Raw genomic sequence first — 11,228 nt, forward strand, 5'->3', positions numbered from 1 at the left:
CACCATAATTCCATAATGTTTATAATATCCAAGTGTAGAAAAGATTAGTCAACTGGGTCCATGCTGACTAATAGACATACATGAAAGCAAAATCATCTGCCTTCAAACATGGGCTCTTCTACTAGAGAAGCTGGAAACCCTGCCCCCATGGACAAAAACTCAACAATAGTCTACAGATATCCTGGATCTATTTCAGCAAAGCTTCTCTCATGCAAAATATAAGCACAAACAGACAAGAGGCACTGGACGTGCAGGTGCCTTCCCAAGGAGTAGATTTAGCAATGTGCCAGGCCAGGCTCGTGCTGCGGGACACCAATGTAGCACATGCCCTGAGCCCTTCAATCTTCCTTTTCTCTCTCCCACACCAGTGGCCCATACACCTCCCTCACCCGGTACATTATGTTTGTAGGTTTTCACTTTGCATTTCCCTGAAAAGATACATGAACCAGTTAGTTTAAAAGCATCATTGTGTTCATGGAGTCTGAAACAAATATTTTGATTAGATTTCTTTTGCTTATTTATAATATTCCCCACTAAAGCATCTTTCCCAAAACAGTCAGATTTTAATGCACTTTAAATGGGGTCTCAGAGGATTTTAGTATTTAAACTATTACTATTTTTATCTATTAAATTCATCCTTTCATTAGTTAGATAGAAATTTTGAACCTGATTAATGACAGGTGGGTTTATTTGCTTGTTACAATATGTAACAGTTCCCTTGTTCTTCATCTTTCTGGTTTCACTAGTCATATTAAATAGATGCCATATGCCCAATAGAAAATAATCACATCATCAAATTGACTGGCATCATAAATGACTCAAAAATACTAGCTCAAAAATACCACCTCCTTCAAAGTGGGTAGAGGTGTTCTTGGGTGGTGGATGGCATTAGAACTTTGGAGTTGAGGGTGTTGACAAATATAACTGCATTTATAGAGGTCAGGCTAATCCCCAGTGATGAGTAATATTATAAACCAAAGATAAGCCAATGAAAACAATGTTTATGATTTCAACACTAAGAACAATAGTCTGTCCTACTACTGGATTGTACTCATTTTCCATTTTAAACACTTGTTATTTCTGTCATTTCCTTTCCATACTCACATACTTTCAAGTTTTGTGTTTATAGGTTTTTTCCTTTTACCGAAGGTGCTCAAAATGTAAAAGACTGCATGATTCATTACTGATCTAGCAAGAAAAAATGCCATCAGGATCAAAATGGGCCAACACACCAGTCATCATGAAATCAATGTGACAGGAGGTGCTTCTGGTGTCGTTTTTCCCCCCCAAATTTTCTGCACTATGCATATATGACTTGTTAATTTTAAAACTTGCAATAAAATGCTTATAGAATTTCAAGGATTTCTATAATAACAACCATATCTTACCCAAGGTCCTAGGCTTTATTAAAAATGTGTTTCAAAAAAATTCCCGTGACATATTCTTGTTCCACCTGGACCCTGTCTTCTTTAGAGTATTACTTGGTAACTACCTTTTAAGAAACAAAATCAGAAATAAGATTCTTTGAAAATGTTATATTTTTGAGCAGTAAGAAATAATGAAATCATGCAATTTGTTGCAACATAGATGGAACTGGAAGATAATATGTTAAATGAACAAAGCCAGAAGAAGGATAAACTCAGGATGATCTCACTTCTACGTGATATTTAGAGTAAATGGATGAGGAAATTCAATGGTTTAGAGGTGGATGTCTAGATCACCCTTGGTTCCAAAGTATAGGGAAGAGAAGGAAAGATAATGAGGGGAGGATGGTGGGGGGGCAGGGGTGTAGAGAGACAAATGGGAAGCAACAGGGGCAAAGGTCAATGGCAATCAGTGCTGCTAAAACATGAAAGAGCTCAATATCCAAACCACAGAGTCAATACACTTGAAAGTATAAGACCGACACTTAAATAAATAAGCTTTAAATGGTGCCTATTGAAATGAAGGCTGGGAGGGAATGCGAGTGGGAGAGGGAACCTGGGGCACTGGTGGAGGGAGATGAATCTGGAGGTGATCAGGCATGGAACATTGTGTGTCTAAAAGCCATCTGTGAGTAACTTTGTAAACCATGGTGCTTTCACAAAATAAAATAGAGAAGACGACAAAAAGCAAATGCAGTATTTTAGGATTTCAGTATCCTACTGTAGAGTGCTAGCTTTGCCAGTGTGAGGCCCTAGGTTTGATACCTAGCACTACAGAGGCAGACAGACAAAAAATACATAAAGTGTAGCATCTTATACTGTTCTTAGTGTTGAAATCATAAAGTGTAGCATCTTATACTAAATATCTTGCTAATAACATTTTCAATTTTGTAAGCTTATTAAATTGACTGAATTAGTTAGCTTAAATTATCTTTCCCATATGTTATCAAAAGCTATTCTGTGAAAAGATCAAATTGCAGCCAGCCAAGACTCAAGACAGGGTGAACCATCTCTCACAGATAATATCCCTCCTCTGGGTGGGAAAACAGAACAATCCAACTGAAATATCAGCTCCAAGTCTATGCATCTAGAAAAGAACTGGAGAAAGCAGATGTGAGTGATGAGAAAAAAATAGGAACTAACTATCAAAGCACACTGGAGACTTCAAACTGTAGCACTGAAGCAGTGTCCTCCCGTTGTTCATCGATTTGCTAGAGCAGGCCCCAGTAACGTCTCACAATCAATTGTGAGACTTGCTTTTACTGTTTCTGGCATATCAGATACGTCACGGGGAGCTTACCAGACTTTGTCGTGTGGGCGAGATACTCTCGGTAGCTTGCCAAGCTACCGAGGGGGGCGGAGGGAGACTTTAAAGAGCAAGATTAATTTTTATTAAGATTGGATTGGGTGACTGAGGCAAATTTAGAAGCGTTTGAAGAAGAAAATTATCAAAGTGGTGTTTTACAGTATGCTGGCAAAGTTAGTCTGGGAAAGGCTGTCCAGATTGTGAGATTTCATTTTTTTAAGTCTCAAGGTAACCTGGGCAAAATGTGACCAGGCTAGGTGGGAGGGGCAGATCATGGAAACATGGTATTGGTTGAGAAGAGCAGATTCAGTCATTTTCTTTGATTTTGTTTTAGGAGGCACCACATGCAGCAGTGCTCAGGACTTACTCCTGGCTCTGACTCTTGGAAGGGTTTGGCGACCATACTGGGTGGGGAGTTGAACCCAGGTCTATAGCATGTAAGCCAAGTGCTCTGCCTGCTTTACTATCACTCCAATCCCCTCATTCTGACTTTTTATAGCGATGTTTAAAGAAATTCATCTCTGTCATAGAATTTTAAGCCAAGAAAGTTCATGGCATAAATATTTTCATTAAAGAACCATACTGATTTAAAAAATGAGCTAGTGCTTCATAATTATTTGCCCAAGTCTTCCTTGAAATCCACATTTCTCCCTCTGCTGTTCGAACCCAAAAGGACAGAACTGGTTTCCTTTTCCCTTTAATTATTAGGAGATGCCACTAATGGACCAGAGAAATTTATGTATTCTTGCATAAATACAGACAGATTAGGAAAACAAGTGTATACTAATCCATTTAAGAGTCACCTGGTGTGTTCCAGCCAGACATTCCCCCCCCCTCACCACCACGCCCAATGGTAAAAGTGAATTATTTTTCAGTTGCACATCAGGGACTCTATTAAATTTGTTTCAAGAAATTATGGCAGATAATTTATTTCCTGGTAGAGAGAGAACATTTGCTTCTCCTGGATGAGTGTTTCGGGAGATAATATGATAATGCTACAGAATTTCAGGCATGGAGGCATTTGTGGTTCAGAAGCCAGAATGTAATGTTTTTCTGATCCTTTTGAATCCTCATTCTGATTCACAGAAATCAATGCAAACTTTGGCCCACTTACATTTAAATAAGATATTGACATTTAACTCTTGCATGGGGTTTCTGGGGTCTGCCAGAGGGAGTATAAGATTTAAGAAAATGAATCCCGGTATCTGTTAAAAATAGAAATGAGCATGAAAATGAACACTGGAATCCCTTAAGATTCTGCCCTGCAGGTCTTTGTGGGGTCAGAGACTGGAGGAACACAGCACTAGCCTATTGAGGGGACAGAACCTCTAACCCTAGATCTCACAAACAAGTGATTAGACGTCAGGTGGGTGGCTTAGTTCTCCCCTCAGACAAATGGTCTACAGAGTACAAAAGGTCACAGTGACAGGAACCACCTTCTTGACCCACTGTCATCCTGGCCCCAGGCCCAGCTGCTCTAGGTCATTGGCTTCTGGGTACCCGGTTCACAGGTACACCAAAGCTTCGCCTGCCACCTCATCCTTTCGAATACTCCAGGGTACAGATATGACTTCCAGCTCCAGCTCTCTCAGCGCACCATCACAAAGGGGACCCCCAAAGCAACCTGAAGCCTGCTCTGAGCAGGCGCTTAATATCGTGGTCTCTGGTGGTCCTCCACATCCTCTGGCCTTCAGTGCTGCTCCCTGCAGTGCCCCAGAAAGGATGCACCCAGGATACTACTCTGCACCCCCCCATCAGGCATCACTCAATGTTCCCACCCTTTTGGACCACAGGGTCCTTTCACATTTGAAGCAGGGCTGGAGGCCCAGGGAAGGGCCATGAGAGAGGAGGAGACAGGACTGAAAAGTACAGCTCTGTTCACGGATACTCACAGACCCTGGGTGCCCATATCTATGGATGCTAGAAAGATTCCATTGTCCTTTTTAAGTCTGATGAATGCTATCTCCTTGGTACATGTTTTTATACCAAGTACATGTTTTATACTTGGTGCATGTTTTTATACCCTGTCCAAGGGGGGGAAATTTTGGTTGTGCGGTGCAGAAAACCTCTGTTTTTCCCACTTTATAAATAAAATGTAAACGAAGTTAAACTGCTTTGCAGACCTTCTGTGACATCGAATATTGCCTTTCAAAGGTACATACATAATTGAAAAATGTGGGTTGACAGGGTCACAGAGATCCTTAGCCTTCACCTCCCAAGACCTGATTCATAAAAGAAAAAATTTAATAGGTTCTGCATAGGGAGGGAAAATCCATAGCTATATCTTGTTTTCTGCTTAAAAACAAGGAAATGAAATTTTAAAAAGGAAAGGAAAGGAGTTTTATTATTATTGGGAGCTCTGTTCCCATTCTCTCAAATGATCACATGGAGAATCCAAGGAAAATATTTTGGGAGGTGGTTCAACATTTCAACATCAGCTCTTGGAAATCATTAAAACTTAAAACTGTAGTAATAAGGGATGTTTAGTTAGGATAATATCTGCAAAGAGTTATCTAAGCTTCTAATAGATAGTCACAGCTATGACAAAGAGTGAACAAAGAAAGTCTCAGATTAGAAGAAGAAGAAAGAGGAGGACGAGGAGGAGGAGGAGGAGGAGGAGGAGGAGGAGGAAGTTGTTAAAAAGTTTGAAATGACTGCCAACCCTCAAGTTACACAAAATCATGGCTAGGGCCAAATAGATGGTATGGCAGGTAGGGTGTTGGCCTTGGACATGGCTGACCCAGGTTTGATTCTCAACATCTTGAGAAACACCAGGAGTAATTCCCGAGTTCAGAGCCAGGAGTAAGCCCTGAAAACCACTGAGTGTGGCCTAAAAACAGAAAGTTACTGAATACTTTTGTCACTTTCTGGCCCTTACAAAGTTTATGACGCTACCAGAAAGAATAATGCATTCTGATGTATGTCCTGCCTACTTCCACCTGAAGAGGTCTGTTTCTCTTAGCTTCAACTTCTGTAATGTCTCTTCCAGAAGATACACCTACAGAGTGTATCTTTATTTCTCTTGATCATACCTTTTTAGATCTATATGCTAGGTAGGACATGGTGCTTTGAGCCTCGAGGGTTGATGGGAGTTAATGAAAACTCAAGAATGTTGGCTTAAAATCTGGAAACAAACACTAAAACAGATGACTGGTTAAAGAAACTTTGGTACATCTACACAATGGAATACTATGCAGCTGTCAGGATAGATGAAGTCATGAACTTTGCTTATAAATAGATAGACATGGAGAGTATCATGCTAAGTGAAATGAATCAGAAAGAGAGGAACAGACATAGAAGGACTGCGCTCATTTGTGGATATAAAACAACATAACATGAGGCTGACACTTAAGGACAGTAGATACACAGGACAGATAGATTGCTCCATAGCTGGAAGACTGCCTCATGAGCAAAGGGAAGAAGGCAGCTGGAATAGAAAAGGAATCACTAAGAAAAAAATGGCTGGAGGAATCGGTCGGGAAGGAAGATGTGTGCAGAAAGGACCAAACATGATAACCTCTCAGGGTCTGTATTGCAAACCATAATGCCCACAAATAGAGAGAGATTATGGGGAATCATGTCTGCCATGGAGGCAGAGGGAGGGTGGGAAGGGGGGGGTATGCCGGGGATATTGGTAGTGGGGAATGTGCACTGGTGGAGGGATGGGTGTTTGATCATTGTGTGACTGTAACCCAAACATGAAAGTTTATAACTATCTCACGGTGATTCAATAAAATTAAAAAAAAAAGAATGTTGGCTTAATTGACCTTTTAAAGCATTCCATTGGGAGCTTGTTTATTACTATAGCATCTGTCTTTATCACAAAGCACTGATTTTAGGAATACCTATAATACTTATCTCTATGTCTATTCTAACGGATTTTCCTTAATTCTAAAGAACATATTTCCCACAGTTATAGGCTAGTTATATGGTCCTAACATTCCCAGATGGTTTCCAAGGATAGTCTAAGAAACACTAATCAATACTGCAGGATATGAGAAAAATGTTAAAGTATCTCAGTGGTCAAGTCAGAATGGAAACTGCCACAAATTCTTCATGGCTATATAGAAGCCATAGATAGATGGATAGATAGATGGATAGATAGATAGATAGATAGATAGATAGATAGATAGATAGATAGATAGAAAAAGTGCAGTTGACTATTGAGAGAACATTTAACAGTTTTTAATCTACCGTTTGTACTTTTTGTTCCTCCCCACAAGACTTGTTTCACACAGAGCATCTAGAGCCCTCTTGTGCAAGGATAGCTTGGGATCACTGGGAAAAACGTGGATTCAGCAAACAGAAAGACAAAAGGCCAAGAGGATCAGAAAGGCAGGAGCCATGCTATTTCCAAGTCCAGGTAAGATGTGACCTGACCCCTTTGATTCAAGATGTCCTGGTCCTTCTTAAGAACCTTCCCAGATCTAGATATATAAAATGTAGCACATATTACATATAAATTGTACATTACATATAAAATGTAATACATTTTTCTGGATCCTGCAACAATTCTCAGTAATGCTCATCTGTATTCTACACCCATTTTCACTAAACCATTCATTAAACTGTTCATATGCTCTAAGTGTTTACAACAGCCCAATGTGTGCAGAACTATTATTATTTCACTTTACAGACTAGGAACCTATGTTCCTGGAGGTTAATTAACTTGCACAAGATCACAAAATCATTGTGATGAAGGGCAGAACCAGAGTCAATCTGTTTCTAAAGTCAGCATGGCTTCTTATAATACTCTGAATGCAGAATTGCTGTTCAAATGAATATTGAGGCTCTGAGTACTTCTACATATTTGACTCCCTGTAGTCAGCCCAATGGATTCAATACTCATCAAAAATGGATAAGACTTTAGCCAACACGGAGCATGGAGACCGAAGGGTGAAATCAACATGAGTTTAATAATCAAAGAGTAATTTTTAATAAAATAAACAAAACTTGGTACACAATAATGAATTATAATATCAATTTAAAATGGAAGGGCCACAAGAGGGGACAAGCCTCACCCAAGACGGGATGAACCTCACCCAAGAGTAGACCGGCAGGAAAACCCAGGTATGCAAGAACCTGTGACTGAGATCTCCAAGCCCGCTTGGATCAGTACTGGGCCTCCTCCCCCCAGGTCCCCAGTTTTCCAGTAACTTGGCAGTCACACCTACAAACTGCCCCCAGCACCATGTAATTTCATCAACTGCCAAGACCCAAAGACTATAAACTAAAGCTCCAGGAAGAGACACAGAATGTCCTGGACATTATATTCTAACCATAACAAGCAATACAAAACAAATCATCTAGCACTGCCTTTTCTACAGGTTTGAGTGGTGGTGGGTCTGGTGTCAAAATATCGAATGCAACCAAAGTAGAGGGACAGTATGGGAGAAATTGTCTGCCACACAGGCAGGGGAAGGGTTGGAATTGGGGAAGGAGGGAATACTGGGGGGCTTAGTGGTGGAAAATGTGCACTGGCGAAGGGATGATGATTGTATGACCGAAGCTCAAACATGAAAGCTTTGTAACTGTATCTTACAATGAATCAATAAAAAGTGGGGTGAATAAAAAAATTAAAAATTTTTAAATGGAAGGGCCAGAGAGAACTGGCTCAAAGGGCAGAGCACATGCTCTGCAGCAGGAGGCCTGTTCAATCCCAGAACTGCAGAGTCCCCCAGGCACACCCTTTAGATGGACTAGAGAAGGGTTTCTCTGTCTTTTTCTGTATATGTCCCTCTTCTTGCCTGGTTTTCTTTCTGTGGTCTCATGTCCTACTGATTGGTCCCCAAGTGTTGTGCTGTAGTCTCCCATTTACATGATTTTCACCTTGGGATATCCTGGACGCTCACACTGGCCCCCAGTTGAGAAACATTGGTCTAGCGATGTCACCCATGGCAAGCCTACCCAAGATCCGATGCTTATGAGATGCAAAGAAGGCTAGACATAATAAACTGTGAGATAAAGCTAAAGCAAAATATTGGCAACCATTTAAAAAGTCCCATATGGCCCACCTCTAGCAACACCAACAAGAGATCACTTCCTGCATAACCGGGAGTATGGGCCAAGAGTGCTTGTGCAAATGCACAAGGACCGCCTTCTGCACCTGTGCTGTGCATCCCTGGATGTTCTCCTTGTTTCCGGAAAAGTCCTATCAGAAAGCGGTTGGTTTCTGAAACATGGCGCTTGGCAGCCTCTTTTATGCCGTCATCACGCTTCTTGGACCCATCAGGATAGGTCGTGCCCTCGAGGCACCATCACTGGCATCGCCTCTTACAAACTCCAAGTCGAAAAGAGCTCTGGGCAGCGAGCAAGAGTGGTCCAATCAGAGCGTGCCTGTCCATGGCACTGACCTGGTCAAATCTAAATATTTGCAGCTCTGGACTGCAGCAACATGGGCCATGCACAGTGGCAAAGCAGGGTTCTGCACTTTCAAAGACATGAAAGTGTTTGAGCCTGTTAACCTGGAAAGAGTGACCTACGGTTGGTGCTGGGGGAAGCTTGCAAGTATGCGTATCTCTTACCACTGATAATTCCTGGTGGTCCCTCACATCTTCACTGTGATTGAATACTTAAAGTAGTTTTTGTCAAGAAAGGATCCATCCCCGTAACGTAACAAAATAGGAGATTAATACCCAAGAATAGCCGAGATCAGTATCAGGAGGATTACTCCATGGCTTAGAGGCCAGTCGGGCATTCTAGGGGAAAGGGCAGCTCAGATACAGAAGGGAGCACAAAATAAAGGGTGTTTTGCAGATCCTCCCAGGATGCATGTTGAGAGTAGACTATGGACCGAACATGATTGCCACTCAATGACTCTTTTGCAGACCACAACACCCAAAAGGATAAAGAAAACAAAAGGGAATGCCCTGCCACAGAGGCAGGGTGGGATGGGGGAATGGGAGTGGGAGGGATACTGGGATCCATGGTGGTGGAAAATGGGCACTGGTAGAGGGATGGGTATTTGATCATTGTATTATCGAAACACAAGCACAAAAAAATTGTAAATCTACAACTGTACCTCATGGTGTTTCACTAATAAAAATATTTTTAAAAAATTTTTTAAAAAGGATCCATCCCAGTCTTTCTATCTAGACCACCCTATAAAACCTGGAGACCTTGAGTATAGGAGTGTGAAAGGAGAAATTCTCTTAAGCAGAGAATGAATGGAAAGACAAAGTCTTTCTAGTCAGCTTCCTAGTCGTTCCTGGAAAGTGTTCAAAGGAAAGGGGTGTTTGGGTCATTATCTGTAGATATGCAGCTGATTTTCTGCCAGAAGTATGCTGGCATGGCGTGTCTGCAGAGAATGCAGACGATTCTAAAGGAAAAGATGCATTTAATACCAAAACTGTAAGACTTCTTATTGAAGAGGCAAGGCTGAATTGTCATAACCAGGTAACAAAAGGATGCTGTTCTAACGTGGCTATTACTTTTAATGGACTGTCGCCTCAATAGATGCATGTGACAATGTATGAGGTATATCACCTAAGGAGCTAAGGCATTTGGTCATATTTTCAAGGATGAGGTGGTTTTCTTATCTCCAAATGGTTCTGACAGTGACTAAGAAGTGAAATAAAAGCATGTATGTGTATGATCATACAATAGGAAGGGCATTGTTTTGTTTGTAGTAAAACAGCAGTATTTTCCCCCATTTTTTGCCTTTTTTTTCTAATTTGGTGGCAGGATTTAATTACGTATTAAAATCTAGTAGTGAATTTTTAAACAGAGTTCCCTTAAGACATAACATTTTCAAATGTGCTAAAATGTTTTGAGTTATAATTTTTCAAATAAAAGACATATTTACAAATATTATCTTCATGATAATTTTTAATTTTCATACATTAGAATCTGTGGTACTTTTTCTGACTAGTTACAAAACAATTTCTTTTTAGCTATCTAAGATATGTAAATGGATCTCTAGCTGTGATTTTGTGATTTCGTAAAATTTTCAGCTGTGTGTTTCCGTGTGTGTGTGTGGAAGTGGAGGGGGAGGTGTTAGCGCCATTTATTTTTTCTTGTGGAACCACACCAGAAGTGTGCAGAGGACTATATGGTGATTGGGGTGAAACTGGGAGGTTTTTACTTATGTCCCAGCCCCTTGAGCTATCTTTCTGACCCTTGGCTTTTCATTAATAACATGTAGAAGATGAAAAGTCAAAAGTCCCTAGACATGCTTAATAAAGTAGTTTGTCCTTTTAAATTCACTGATGAACTTGTAAAAAAGTAAGACACTTCTAACTGCAAAAAAGGTATAGCAAAATCCTGAGCAAGAAATCTAAACCCAACAGGTGACTATCTCCAGTAAATTTAAACTTCCAGTTTTAATAGTAGAGTATTTTCAAATAAATGGTAAAGTAATAAAAGAGAAATCACAAATATGAAAGTGAAGTCACAAACCTAGACAGGCTTCTTTAAAGTAAATAGAAAAATGTGTATTGAATTAATTGCTTTCAAGAACAGTCCAAAAGTCACTGTAACTGTCACTGTCCTCCCACTGT

The 11,228-nt window shown here is 40.5% G+C and overlaps 1 pseudogene; it reads left to right on the forward strand.

The window, feature by feature from the left end:
* The first annotated feature begins 8,909 nt into the window (after positions 1–8,909).
* On the forward strand, positions 8,910–10,294 carry LOC130019940 (C1GALT1-specific chaperone 1-like; annotated as a pseudogene).
* The last annotated feature ends 934 nt before the right edge of the window (positions 10,295–11,228 follow it).

Source organism: Sorex fumeus, unplaced genomic scaffold (assembly GCF_029834395.1).
Source record: "Sorex fumeus unplaced genomic scaffold, SorFum_2.1 ptg000010l, whole genome shotgun sequence".
Lineage (NCBI taxonomy): Eukaryota > Metazoa > Chordata > Mammalia > Eulipotyphla > Soricidae > Sorex > Sorex fumeus.